Genomic DNA, 13,468 nt, shown 5'->3' with positions numbered 1-13,468 from the left:
GCCCGTCACACACACACACGCACGCACGCACGCCCGCCCGTGGGCTCTTAGTTCCCCAGCCAGTGATGGGACCCGCGCCCTCTGAGCTGGAAGCGCAGAGTCCGAACGCTCGGACCACAGCTCGGTGATCCCCTCCTCTGGTGAGGACAGCAGTCCTACCGGATTAGGGGCCGCCGCGATGACCTCGTTTCACGGAAGGACGGCTGGAAAGGCCGCACCCCGACACCGCCACACGCGGGGCCGTGGCTGCAGCCCATGAGTCTGGGGCGCCCGGGTTAGCCTCTGCGTTCTCGTGTCCGTGGGGGTCACCCGTCCGCACGCCGCCATCCGCAGACGCTCCGGCACGAGGCCCTGAGATCCCAGCCTCACGTTTCTCTCCTCTCAGCCTGCTCCCCGTCCTCCTCCTCCTCAGCGACAAGGCCTCGTCCCGCCCCCTCCGTCCCCTCCGTCCCCTCCGTCCCCACCGTCCCCACCGTCCCCTCCGTCCCCTCCGTCCCCACCGTCCCCTCCGTCCCCACCGTCCCCTCCGTCCCCTCCGTCCCCACCGTCCCCACCGTCCCCACCGTCCCCTCCGTCCCCACCGTCCCCTCCGTCCCCTCCGTCCCCACCGTCCCCTCCGTCCCCACCGTCCCCACCGTCCCCTCCGTCCCCACCGTCCCCTCCGTCCCCTCCGTCCCCACCGTCCCCACCGTCCCCTCCGTCCCCACCGTCCCCTCCGTCCCCTCCGTCCCCACCGTCCCCACCGTCCCCTCCGTCCCCGGAAGCCCACCGTCAGGATTCCTCTCACAGGAGCCAGCCGCTTCCGCCCCGCGCGCCGCCAGCCCTCAGGCCGCGGTCTGCGCCTCACCCGCCGCCTCACGCTCACCGCGCGGGTCGCCGAAGCCGCTTCCGGTGTCCGCTGGCCTCTGACGGATCTGACTCCTGTCAGCTTCTGACTGTCAGTAATCCCTCCCGTGTGTCTCGTCCCCTCCGTGGCTCTGAGGCGTCGGAGCTGAAGGCGATTCCGGACCTCTTCTCACCCCGGGCCTCGGCCCCCGCCGCCTCCCTGGTTCTGCCGTCCGACCGCCTTCCGTAGTCAAAGCCGTGGGGCGCCAGCGCCCACGACCCAACCCTGGACTTAGGCTTCCAGCATCTTTCCCCTTCCCACCTGCCGTGGAGTGTGAATTACCCCTCTTCTTCCCCCAAGGCTGATCTGTCTGCCATTTCTTCTCTGCCATAGACAGACAGACACCTTCCCAAGCTGTGTTCTGTAAGATCTCTATTCTGTCTCTCTCTGGATCTACATTCCTTTCCTGTTGACATAAATGTCTATGGAGAACAGAAACGGGTTTGTACCTGAGGTTTTTGCGAAGGAGGGGTGGTTATAAACCAAATGAGCAACACTGAAGGCTGGCCATTCCCTTCTTTTCCCAATTAAAGCCTTGTTAAGCGACAGCACAGACAATAGCGGCCCTTCTGCCAGACTCCGGTCAAGGGCATTCTAGCCAGATTAGTCAAGACACTCAGATAGGCATTTCTTATTAGCAAACGATTTAATTCTCGATTGACTAACAACAACAGGGGTGGTGACAGCAAGAGGAGAGTGGGTCCTAGGGGTCCAGCTCGGCTCTGCCAGGTCCCGGCCGGGCCAGCCCAGGAACCCCAGGATTCCGCCTGGGTTCCGTCAGCTGTAGGATGTGGGTGGCGACCGCACCTGCCAGGTTGGAGGACGGAGCGGACTCAGCAAGATGATCCACACGGGGTCCCTAGAGCAGCGCCTGGCGCGTAGTAGGGGGTCAGTCCCTATTAGCTGCTATTCTGTTGCCACAGTTACATGGCAACTACACAGAGCTTCAGGCCTTCGCTTCCTTTTTTTTCCAGTGACTCCTTAACCCCATGCTTTCTGGCCTCTGCCTTCCCCTCTCAAGTCAATTTACTGTCTCAGATCTCACCCCCTTTTCAGCTACTTGCCTTGATGTGTCTCTGACTTAACACCACTGACCACCTTTTATTGGCAGCATGCCTCCTCCCCCCGCCCCCAACCCCCAGCGCCCCAACCACCACCACCAGCCTTCTGCTCCTTCAGTTTCCCTGGGGTTGGTCAGCCTCTAGCCTTTTCCTGCCCATCCCCTCTGCCCCTCAGATGTCTCTCCAGGTCTTTTTCCTGGGCCCAATCTCCTCTTGTCTTTCACACACCATCCCTGCAGATGTGTGGACCCACCACCCGTCCAGGGTCCTAAACTGAGACCAGGGAGGCAGCTTCCTCAAGACTATTCACTCTCCTCAACCACTTGAGACCAAGCCCAGTGGATTCAATTTTCTTTACCATTTCCCACCTCTAGTCTCCCCTGTTCCTCCCCCCACCCCCAGCCCTTTTTTTAAAAAATCACACTGACAAGTGCCGATGTGTTATTAAGAAAGCCCACAAGGGGCTGAAATAGAGCGTGGTGTGTTTGGGAAAAGAGACTATTTCTTTATGTTTTATTTTTTTTAAACAAAGGAAAACAAATTATGTTTATTTATTTACTTTTGTTTACTTTTTTTTTTGGCCATTTCTGGCCAAACGTTTCTGGCTGGGTTTCTTTTGCTGCACAGGCTTTCTCTAGGTGTGGTGGGCAGGAAGCTACTCCTGAGTTGTGCGCGGGCTTCTCACTGCAGTGGCTTCTCTTGCGGATCTCAGGCTCTCAGGCGCTCAGGCTTCAGCAGTTGTGATGCGTGGGCTTAGTTGACCCATAACATGTGGAATCTTTCTAGACCAGGGGTTGAACCTGTGTCCCCTGCATTGGCAGGCTGATTCTTTATCACTGGGCCACCAGCGAAATACCCCTCCTGATTTTTTTTTATTATTTGTCTATTGGGCTGCACCAGGTTGCAGCCCATGGGATCTTCGAACTTCACTGTGGCATGGAGAATCTTTAGTTTTGAGAAGTGTAATCTAGTTCCCTGACCAGGGATCGAACCCAGGTCCCCTGCATTGGGAGCATGGAGTCGTAGCCACTGGACCACCAGGAAGTCCCTCTCCCCCTCTTTTTACCTTAACCCCCATGCTGTCATGTGTTACTCCACAGATGCTTGAGTGGTTTCCCTTCATTTGATGTCCCGCCTATGGTCAGTGCTGCAGAGGGACTTTTTTCCTTCTCTCCCATACCAAACTGGACAAATTCTATTGCATCTGTGTCCTAATTATGTCTCAAACCAATCCATTCTTCTCTACCTCTACAGCCAGTGGCTGATGGAGTCCCTATTATTTCTTAGGTGGGCTCTTCTATTAATTCCTAGCTAGTCTTCCCATCCCAAGTGTTCCAGACCTTTCTCCACGGTCCCACGAGAGAGGCTCTGTCTACCTCCTCAAGTTCTTTCAGGGCCTCAACTTGGGACAGAGTGCAGGTCAGCCACAAGGGGTACACGGAGCTCTCGGTTATCCAGCACATGAGCGATTTCTCCAGCTCCATCTCTGGCTGCCTCGCCCCCATCTACTCTGCTCCAGCCAGGTTTGCAGTTCAGGAAACTGACTTCGTTTTAGGCCTTTGTGCCCTTGTGCATGGGCTTCCCAGGTGGCGCTAGTGGTAAAGAACCCACCTGCTCATTCAGGAGACCTAAGAGACGCAGGTTTGACCCCTGGGTGGGGAAGATCCCTTGGAGGAGGTCATGGCAACCCACTCCGGTACTCTTGCCTGGAGAGTCCCATGGACAGAGGAGCCTGGCGGACTACAGTCCATGGGGTTGCAAAGAGTCGGACACGACTCAGCAACTTAGGACACACACATGCTGTTGTGCCTACTGCTCACCACTCCCTCTGCCTGGAGCACCCTGCGTGCTCCTTTCTCTTGGCAGGAGGGACACCTCCATGTCTCCTGAGATTCAGCGGATTGCATTACCTCATTCCAGGGGCCTTCTCCAATGTCCACATCCTTTTCCTCCTTGGTTTTCTTCCATGGCATAGCTCTGTGGGTTCCATTATTTCCACTTCCAGCTCACTGTCAGTTGCTCTGTCACCGTCCATCTCCAGGGAGCTTCCACTTCTGACCTTCTCATCAGACATTCACTCTCTCCATCACCCGGCTGGGACCCAGGCATCCTCTCAGTCCTCACTTCTTCACCCCCGATTCCCACACCAGCTGCTTCTCTGTCAGTCCTTCCTCTGAAGTGACTCCTAACCATCTGTTCTCCATTCCTTCCCCCACTTCCTGCCCTAGTTCAGGCCCACATCCCTGAGGTTTGCTGTGGATAGCATTCAGAGCTCTTTGTGGGCTAGCCTTGGCCTGTTGACTTTTTAAATATATATATATTTATTTATTTGACTGCCCCAGGTCTTAGTTGTGGCACTTGGACTCTTAGTTGCGGCAGATGGGATCTAGTTCCCCGACCAAGGATCAAACCTGGACCTGCTGCACTGGGAGCGTGGACTGGAGTTAGCCACTCGATTACCAGGGAAGTCCCCTAGCCTCAGCCCATTGACTTTTGCTCTCATCACCTGCTGCTTCTTAAGTGCTATGATCCAGCCATACTGGAATCCTTCCTGGTCTCTGAAGAGGGCCCATAAATTGCTGCCACCACACCTTTCATCTGCTGTTTCTAATCCCCCTCTCCATCTATGAAATTTCTAACCATTCTCCATGGCCCAACCTCCATTACTTTCTTTTCTGTGACACCTTCGCCAATGGCCTATTTGAAGTGATCTCTTTTCTCAGAACCTCTGAATTTTGTACCTGTTTAATGGTTCTTATTATATATTGGCTTGCATTTCCTCATTATTTCTTGTGGATGCAGAGATTAGCTTGTAAACTCTTCTAAGCCATGGCTTATAAATTATCCATTTTTATATCACTTCACTACAGAACATAGTGCAATTTCATGTATGTGTGTGTTTATCTATATAACTACAAATAGATATATATCAGCTTTGTTGAGGTATAACGTACATAGTATGCAATTCACCCATTTAAAGTGTATAGTTCAGTGCTTTTACTGTATTCAGAGTTGGTCAACCATCACTGCAGTCAATTTTAGAACATTTTTATCACCCCAAAAATAAATGCTGCACATATTACCGTCAGTTCCTATTCCCTCTAAACCCTCAGCCCTAGGAACTGTTAATCTACTTTCTGTCTCCCTAGATTTGCTTATTCTGGACATACCATATAAACAGAATTAGAACAGTGTTTGTCCTTTTGGGTCTGCCTTATTTCATTGTTGGGCGTCCCTGGTTGCTCAGCTGGTAAAGAATCCACCTGCAATGCAGGAGACCTGGGTTCAATCCCTGGGTTGGGAAGATACCCTGGAGAAGGGAATGACTACCCACTCCAGTATTCTGGCCTGGGGAATTCCATGGACTGTATAGTCTATGGGATCGCAAAGAGTCGGACACGACTGAGCGACTTTCCCTTTATTTCATTTAGTGTGTTTTCAAAATTGATCCATGTTGTAGTGTGTGCTTCACTCCCTTTTATGGCTGAATAATATTCCATGCAACACATTTTGTTTATCCACTCATCAGTTGGTGGGTATTTGGGTTGTTTCTATTTTTTAGCTGCTATGGATAATGCTGCCATGAACAAGTTCTTGTGTGGATGTATATGTTCATTTCTTATGTTATGTACCTCAGAGTGGAGTGGGTGGGTCAGATGTAACTCTATGCTTAACATTTTGAGGAACCATCAAGTTGTTTGTTCGTTTTATTTATTTTTAAAAAATGTATTTTTATTTGGCTGCATCAGATCTTAGTTGCAGCACACAGGACCTTTGCTGCATCTCGTGGGATCTTTTGTTGGGGTGCACCCTAACATGTGGCACCCCGGCTACAGAGTGTGTGGATCTGGTAGTCGGGGCCTCTCAGGCCTAGTTGTTCCTTGGCATCCAACCCGGGATCAAACCTGTGTTCCTGGGATCACAAGGTGGATTCCTAACCACTGGACCACCAGGGGGACTCCCCATTAAAAAGCTGCTTTCCAAAGTGACTACAGCGTTTTACATTCCCACCAGCGATGTGTAAGGAGAGTTCTGTCTTCCCACTGACAGCACTTGTTATCATCTGCCTTATTTATTACAGCCATCCTAGTGGTTATAAAGTGGCGTATCATCATGGGTTCTAAAAAATTTTTTATTTATTTTTTATTGGAAGGATGATGGCTTTATAGAATTTTGTTGTTTTCTGTCAAACATCAACATGAATCAGCCATAGGTGTACATTATGTCCCCTCCCTCTTGAACCTCCCTCCCATCTGCCTCTCCATCCCACCCCTCTTGGTTGATAAGAGTCCCTGTTTGAGTTCCCTGAGACATAACCACAAATTCTCATTGGCTATCTATTTTACATATGATAATGTAAGTTTTCCATTGTTATTCCCTCCATACATCTTACCCTCTCCTCTCCTCTCCCGTGTCCACAAGTCTGCTCTCTATGTCTGTTTCTCCACTCCTGCATTTCAAATAAATTCATCAGTGCCATCTTTCTAGATTCCATATATATGCAATATTTATCTTTCTCTTTCTGACTTTCTTCACTCTGTTTAATAGGCTCTAGGTTCATCCATCTCATTAGAACTGACTCAAATTCGTTCCTTTTTATGGCTGAGTAATATTCCATTATGTATATCTACCACAACTTCTTTATCCATTCATCTGTCAGTGGACATCTAGGTTGCTTCCATACTCTAGCTATTGTAAATAGTGCTGCAAAAACATTGGGGTACATGTGTCTTTTTCAGTTTTTGTTTCCTCAGGGTCATCGTGGTTTTGATAGCATGACTCTTTCTCCCTATTAGATGTTCAAAAAATATTTGTTGGATCAATGATATTTATATGTAATATGAACAAGCAGACCTTTGGACAGCTCATTTGGCTTCCAAGTTTATGAATTAGCTAGAAAAGATGAATGCAGAGCTCAGTATCATTTCAAAAGTTACTTTTAGGCTGTTTTCTCAACTTAAATAGGTTGCCAATATTACCTCAGTGATGCTATCAAGGTGATTTGTCCTAAAAATTCATGTAGCTTTGCAGGTATTAATGTATTTTACAGAATAAGCAAAATTCCAATTTTGATATGATTCCTACTAAAAAATGTACCACTGAGTGGGGAGACCAGGAAAGGTGACTCCGAACTGGGGGCATGTGGTAGGGCTGGAGAGGAGGCTTAGAGAAATGCCACTGCGAAGTTTCTCTGGTTTGAGTTTTCCTCTGTCAACAGCAGACCCTGGGAAATGTAACAGGTTCTGAAAACTTAATATTGATGACTCTGGACATCAGAGAAACAGCCAGCTGAATCAGTTCCCTCTTGGGCAGCTGATTATCTCAAGTCAGAGGTAACGGTCCAACTGCTTTTGCTTGGTTCGAGAGAGTTCTGTCTTGGCCAGAACACATCCATTGAATCCATCCCTGGGTCGATACTTCTGTCTGCTGTCCTGAAGACCAGAGATCCACTGAAGGCCACCAATTAAAGGCCTGGGACTGGGCTTACAACTCTGGATGGTGTGCAAGTGTATTCAGAGGAACTGGCGTGGAACAGGGTCGAAGGTCATAGTAAGTAGATAGTAGCCAGCTTTCTGTCTGTATAACATCATCTTGCTTAGCAAGCCTCACACAGGAGACTGCACCTAGTTGAGAGGCTCCTCATCATCTTTAGAATTTAGGGGGTGTGCAGTGTTTGTTTTCTACAACCACAATCACTCTGATCTGTCTGAAGATGTTTCCAAAGGCTGACAACAGGCCCCTTTCAGAAGCTCGGTAGGAAAAGTATTAACAGTTGGAAACATGTCAGCCGCTTTATGGAGGAAGCGCAGCCCAGGCCTGGTTCCTCTGGGCTTGGGTGATAACTTGGGCCGCGGCAGCCAGGGCGAAGCTGGTGGCTGGAGCCCTGGAGATGGCGAGCGCCTCAGAGGAGGGCCCCAGCTTTTCAGAGCTGAAACAGGAGCCCTCTGAGAGAAAGAGATATTGCATGTGGCTTCCCTGATGCCTAGGAGGGCGACGAGGATGACACAGCATCAGCCGTGCCATCGCGGGGTGGGGACCCGGGGGGCAGCCGCCTGGGTGCAAGACAGCCCCCGCCGCCGAAGCATCAGTTGTGGAGCGCCGGGAAGGGAAGGTGACGAGGTCGAGTCAGCGCTGAATGAGCTGGATGGAGAACGCGCTGCCGGGGCGGCAGTCCCAGAGCAAGAAGTACTGGGCCCTGGGAGAGAAACGGCCCGGAGTTGGGGGCGGGGTGAAGCGCCAGTTCCTTCATCTCCCGCCCCGTAGTCTGCCTGTCCCACCTGGATGCACAGCGAGGACCGCGTGGGGAGGGAACCGCGCGGGTGGGGCTCGCCCCCACATCTGCCTCTGAGACCAAGAGGGGCGGCGTCGGGTCAGGGGACCCCTCTCCCGGCCTCCGAAGTGCCCCTCTCGCGCCTCCCAGGCGTCTTTGCCTTGTCCCCTCCTCCGTTAAAATAGTGAAACAAACCACCGAGTGAAGTGATGGAGAGCCGGGGGCGGGGAGTCGCTTGCAGTGAGGGGCTGGAGTGGGGGGGGGGGGGGGCGGTGGTGGTCCATGAAGGTGGCCGGCCGGCAAAGTGCGCCGCGCAGGTCGCATCGCGCTCGGCCGCCGCCGCCGAGACCCTTCCCCCGGGGATTTGGGAGGGTGGGATGGGGGCGGCCTAAGACCTCCTCCCGCTGAGCCCTCGGGGGCGCCTGCGGAGGGCGTGGGGGCCAACCTGGGGCTGGGGTGGGGGATTGCAGTGTCCCGCCACCCTGGGATGGAGACTGCAGTCGGCCCGCAAAAATCGGGGCGAGGGGCTGCGGCGGGGCCCGCGGTCCCCCCCGCCCCCGGCCCGAGCGCGGCCCCGCAGCCGAGACCCTTCCCCAGGGTAGGGGGGCGACCCAAGCCCTCCTCCCCCTGGGCCCCCGGTGGCGCCCGCGGAGGGCGTGGGGGCCAACCTGGGGCTGCGGTGGGGGTGGGGTGGGGGACTGAAGCGTCCCTCCATCCCTGGGATGGAGGCTGCAGTCACCACTCTAAGATCCGGGCTGGGGGCTGCGGCGGGGCCCGCGGTACCCCCCCCACCCCGCCCCCCGGCCCGAGCGCCGCCGCCGCCGCCGCCGCCGCCGCTCAGTAACACGTCCCCAGGAGACGCGCAGGAGCAACACGTGATGTGTCTACTTATCAGGGTGAGAGGGGTAGAGCGGGGCTCCGAGCGTGCGGGCGGGCAAGCGGGGCGGGGGGCCGGGGCGGGGGCCAGGACGGCGGCCGGGGCGCCGGGGTCGCCAGCTCCTCGCCCACCTCCCTCCCCGCGGGGCGAAGCGGAGGTTGGGGGGGAAGCGACTGCGGAGTTGATGAACTTTGCACATCCAGAAACGCCATTTTGATTCCTTTTCCGGAACAAGTTTGCATCTCTGCTCGATCCCTCCCTGCAGCCCACCGGTCCCCTCGGCGTCCTCGCCCGGGAGCCCCCAGCGCCCTGGCCCGGCCGTGAGTACGCGCCCCTGGGCGTTCCGGCTCGCGGTCCCTCGGGCGGCCGCGAGATGTCCGGGACTGAGCCGGGAGCGGCGACCTTTCCGAAGAACTTTTGGGGATGTGGGGAGGGTGAGGTCTGCGCAGGGCGCGCCGTACTTTTCGAACTCCGCGTCTCCCCAGGGGGCCGCGAGGACCCGGGAGCCACCCCCCACCGCACCCCACGGCCGCGGCGCTGCGTGCGCTCGGGGGGCCGGCGTGGGATGAGCCGGGCAGCCCTCGCCCCTCAGGCTGCTGCGCGCCGGGCCGCTCCTCCTCCCCGCGTCCTCCCCCCTCCTCCCTCCTCCTCCTCCCTCCTCCTCCCCTTCCTCCGCTCCCTTTCCCCTTCCCGAGCCGCCGGCTCTGCCAACCAGCTCCCAGCGCGAGCCGCCGGCCGCAGCGCCCCGCCGCCGGGGGACCTGATGCGCATCCATATTAGCCGTCCGAGCGCAGGAATCCGGCCCGACCCGCGCCGCCGCTCCCGCCGCCGCATTTATTTTTAACCGAGCCCCGCTGGGGGGACTCGGAGGGTGCGCGCCCGGCCGGCCAGAGACATCTTCCCAGCGCACAGTTCTCCATCTTCCGCCCTCTCTCTCTCTCTCCCCCGACATCCCTCCTCCCCCCCCCCCCCATGTGGGAGGGGAAACTCTTCTCCTACATACTTTCGAGTCCCTCTCGGGCCGAGAGGAGCGCGTAGATGACGGCGCCCGCCCGCCCGCCGCCGCCGTCAGGTATCCGGGGGTGCCACGCTCGGGGGGTGCCACGATCGGGGGTGGGGGGGTGCTTGCCGGGGATGGGGGGGGTACCGCGCGGTGGGAAGCATCCGCCGCGCCCTGCACTGCGGACTTTGATCGTCTCCGGCGGACGGCGCCGGCCCCGAAGGGGGCCCTGCGCCTTCGCGGCTCCCGGCTAGTGGCTGCTGGTCACGCCGACCATCGCGCCCCCCCCAACCACCGCGCCCCGGGTGACCGCACGAGGGGCGGGGGGGCGCGTCCGCGCGTATTGTTCTCTGGCCTTTCCGCTGGCGGTGTACGTGTTTTCGTGGGAGCCATCGGTGTGGAGCGGAGCCTGCATCGCGGGGGGGGGGGGGGGTGGCTGGGGGGGGGAAGACCTCGGCGCCCGGCGCCGTCACGAGCACAGGAAGGAGGCCGGGAGCATCCGAGGCGGGGCCGGCCGCCGGGGCCCGCTTCGCCGCCCAGCTGTGGAGCGCGCTCGGAAACTTTTGTCCGCCGCCCGCTGGACCAATTTTTTTTTTTTTTTTTTTGCCGAGTTGTGGGGCTTCCCTGCCTCCTCCCATCCCAGCCCCGTAGCGTCCAGCAAGGCCGGGATGGGGGGGGAGGGCTGGCGTCCAGGGGCTGGGGGACCCAGTGCGTCCCCCACGCGCCCCCCTCCTCCTCGGCCCGGCCCCCCGCGCCCACCAGCCCCCCACCTCCCCGCTCGCGGTCTCTTAGGAAACTGCGACCTTAATGGTTGCTAAGGAGCAGGGGAGGTCCTTCCCGTCGCCGGCCCCCTCCCTGGGAGCGGCGCGTTCTCTGGACCGGGCCGAGGGTCGCGTCGAGGATGGGAGGGCTCGCTCCCCGCCGCCCGCCGGGCCCGGGGAGGCGCGTGAGTGCGGGGCGCGCCGCTCCAGCCCACTCCTCGGCGGGGCCACTTTGCCTTTCGGGCGGGCCGGGGGTCGGGGGGGGCGATGTGTGTGTGGGGGGGGCAGCAGAGGACCCCCTCCCCGGGCGCGGGGACTGGCCGGCGGGCGAGCTGGTTGACAAGGCGCCGCGTGTAAGTCGCGTCCCGCGTCCGCGGTGCATCCGTGATGGGTTATAAAAGAGGAGAAAAGTATTTCTCCTTGCTCAGCACATTTGCCCTGCCTGGCTCCTTACGGGTTAGAAGATAGAACGTGAGCCCAGATCCGGACGAGCAGTTCACATTCCATTACGAAATTCTACACGGCTTCAGAGCCAGCAGCAGCACACATTCGGGCCACTTTGGAGTTTTTTCGGCTTCTTTTTTGGGGATGGTGGTGGTGGAGAGAGATGGAAAGGCGAATAAAAAAAAAAAAAAAAACACAACTCTGGGGTATGCTGAAAAACCTGTCTGAGGGTTTTCAGCAGCAGAAACATTCACCCCCTGCTCGTTTTAGAGTTTAGATTTAAAAGCCAGTGGAAATGAAGTTTGCCTGTTGGATAGAGATGCTGGAAATAGCGAGGTGTTTCTGTCTTGAAGAAGAGACTGGAGGTGATTTCTGCAAAGGCTGCCGAGTCGTTAATGTGCATCCCATGTTTTCCAGATAGTTTTCTTCTAGATATGCAGTGCTGTGTGCGTGCGCGCAAGTGTATTCGAATTTAATTGATGTGGAAAGCGGAGAAAAGGGAACTGCAAAGAAAAGGATGGTTTTTGTTTTGTTTTTCCCCAGGGCCCTTAAAAGCATCCTCTAGGGCTGGTGCCTTCTCGAGCAGGCAGGTATGGCTCTAAGTCCTAATGTAACCCGGAAGTCTTGTTAGAGGCTGAAGCCTTGGCTGAAACTTCTTTTTTTTCTCTCGCTTTCTTTTTTTAAACGTGTAGTTCTTTTCTTCCTTCAAGAGTCACACAATCACACAAATTATTCTTCAAGTAATTTATGTAAAGGTGAGTCACTAATTTTAGTTGTTATTTTTTTCCCCCTGTATGTTTTACCTTTGCCCTTTGGAGGAAACTTCTGGGTATCCTCTCATGGATCTTGCTTTGATGTGTTTTGGGCTTTGGTTACACTGATGAATTAAACATTTGAATGGCTTTTATCAAGTTTTAAATGTGTGAAAAAACACCTTCCTTCCCACCCCAGCCCCCTTTACAAAAGAAAGGGGGAGCCCTTTGATTTGCTGTTTGTTTACCTTGCGCTTCATTTTAGGTTGTTAATGAACTTGCACTGTTTTATTATTCTTAAAAATACTGCCAAACAGGTTGCATTGTAGGATGTTTTGTTTTTAAAGAGGATTTGCTGGTTACACGATACTCTTAAGAAAATGCTGCTGACCTTTTCTGTTATATGGCATATCATTCTCTGGGTTTTTCTGGATATCACTTTGTTTCTCATCAGAAATTCAGAGCCGGGGCCCTTATGGCAGACAAGCGTTTGTTGTGTGATGGGAAGATGGGTCTGACTCAGCTGGCACAGGTGGGGCATCCATTCCTAACTGTTTGCATCATCTCACAAATGACCTTTTGATGGAAGGGTCTTTTATTTTAGACTTCTTCAGGCAGGCTCCTGAGGTCTCACTTGTAGGACACATTCTGTATCCAGCATAGGTGCAGAATGTTGAAGTAGGGAAGTAAGCCTACTGAGCCAGTCTGCATCACCCTGTCAGCAGTTGTTGATGGATTCCTTGCTGTGTGCCGGCCCTATGCAGTTGCCATTATGTGGTTTGCATTTTTACCCAATTTTGAACTGCTGTGCTAGTCCACTTCCTAAAATCAGTTTGGAAATCTTTGCTGGTTGTGTTATGCTCAGTTGTTGCCATCATTTATTACCTTCAGTGAAGGACATTTCCCAGTTAATGAAATTAAGAAAAAAGTCTACCCTTCGGGGGGTTTGTATGGCATAATTAATATAAATTTAACTCCTGCAGAAAATTGATTAAAAGTGCTCACTCGAAGTAGTCAGAAGTGAATCCTTTTGATGTTTCTATTCATTATCCTTCTGAAAAGTAGGTGGTGCTTAAAAGGTCATAGGATAAGGGTTGCTAAGCAGCTAAACAGAAGGATGCTAAAATTAACCGAAGCATTTTTGAAAGGGAGTCCTCCCCTGTTTTACATTATTTAACTAGATTTAATTAATTTCTGAATCCTTCATGTCCTTTGGCCTAGGAAAGTAGGATGTTGAGTTTGTTTTGTTTTTGTTATCATATTTAAATAATCTCTCTTTTGGAAGTGTCTTTTTATTGAAGTTCATGCTCTGACCAGACCTGGTGTCAGATGGCAGCTCCTCTGGGTGAGCATCTTGTCTGTTAACCTGTGTGTTCAGATTAAATCCTCGCTTCCCTAGGAAAGGTGTGTGTAACA

At 54.4% G+C, this 13,468-nt stretch overlaps 1 protein-coding gene across 5 annotated transcripts in view; it reads left to right on the top strand.

Annotated features, from left to right (window-relative positions):
* RREB1 (ras responsive element binding protein 1) overlaps positions 1–13,468 on the top strand; it is a 160,958-nt gene that overhangs the window by 32,113 nt on the left and 115,377 nt on the right. For 2 of the 5 annotated variants that reach the window (XM_065912283.1, XM_065912278.1), the window contains exon 1: positions 9,199–9,415. The exons of 2 other annotated variants lie outside the window; for them this stretch is intronic. The gene's annotated coding sequence lies outside the window, so the exon portion shown is untranslated. Of the gene's footprint in view, positions 1–9,198; positions 9,416–9,821; positions 10,168–13,468 lie in introns of those variants that run through there. One more of the 5 variants, XM_065912279.1, reaches the window with a different exon arrangement.

The sequence above is a fragment of the Muntiacus reevesi genome, chromosome 20 (genome assembly GCF_963930625.1).
Source record: "Muntiacus reevesi chromosome 20, mMunRee1.1, whole genome shotgun sequence".
Classification (NCBI taxonomy): domain Eukaryota; kingdom Metazoa; phylum Chordata; class Mammalia; order Artiodactyla; family Cervidae; genus Muntiacus; species Muntiacus reevesi.
The sequence above is the reverse complement of the archived record's forward strand: the minus strand, read 5'-3'. Positions and strand labels throughout refer to the sequence as shown.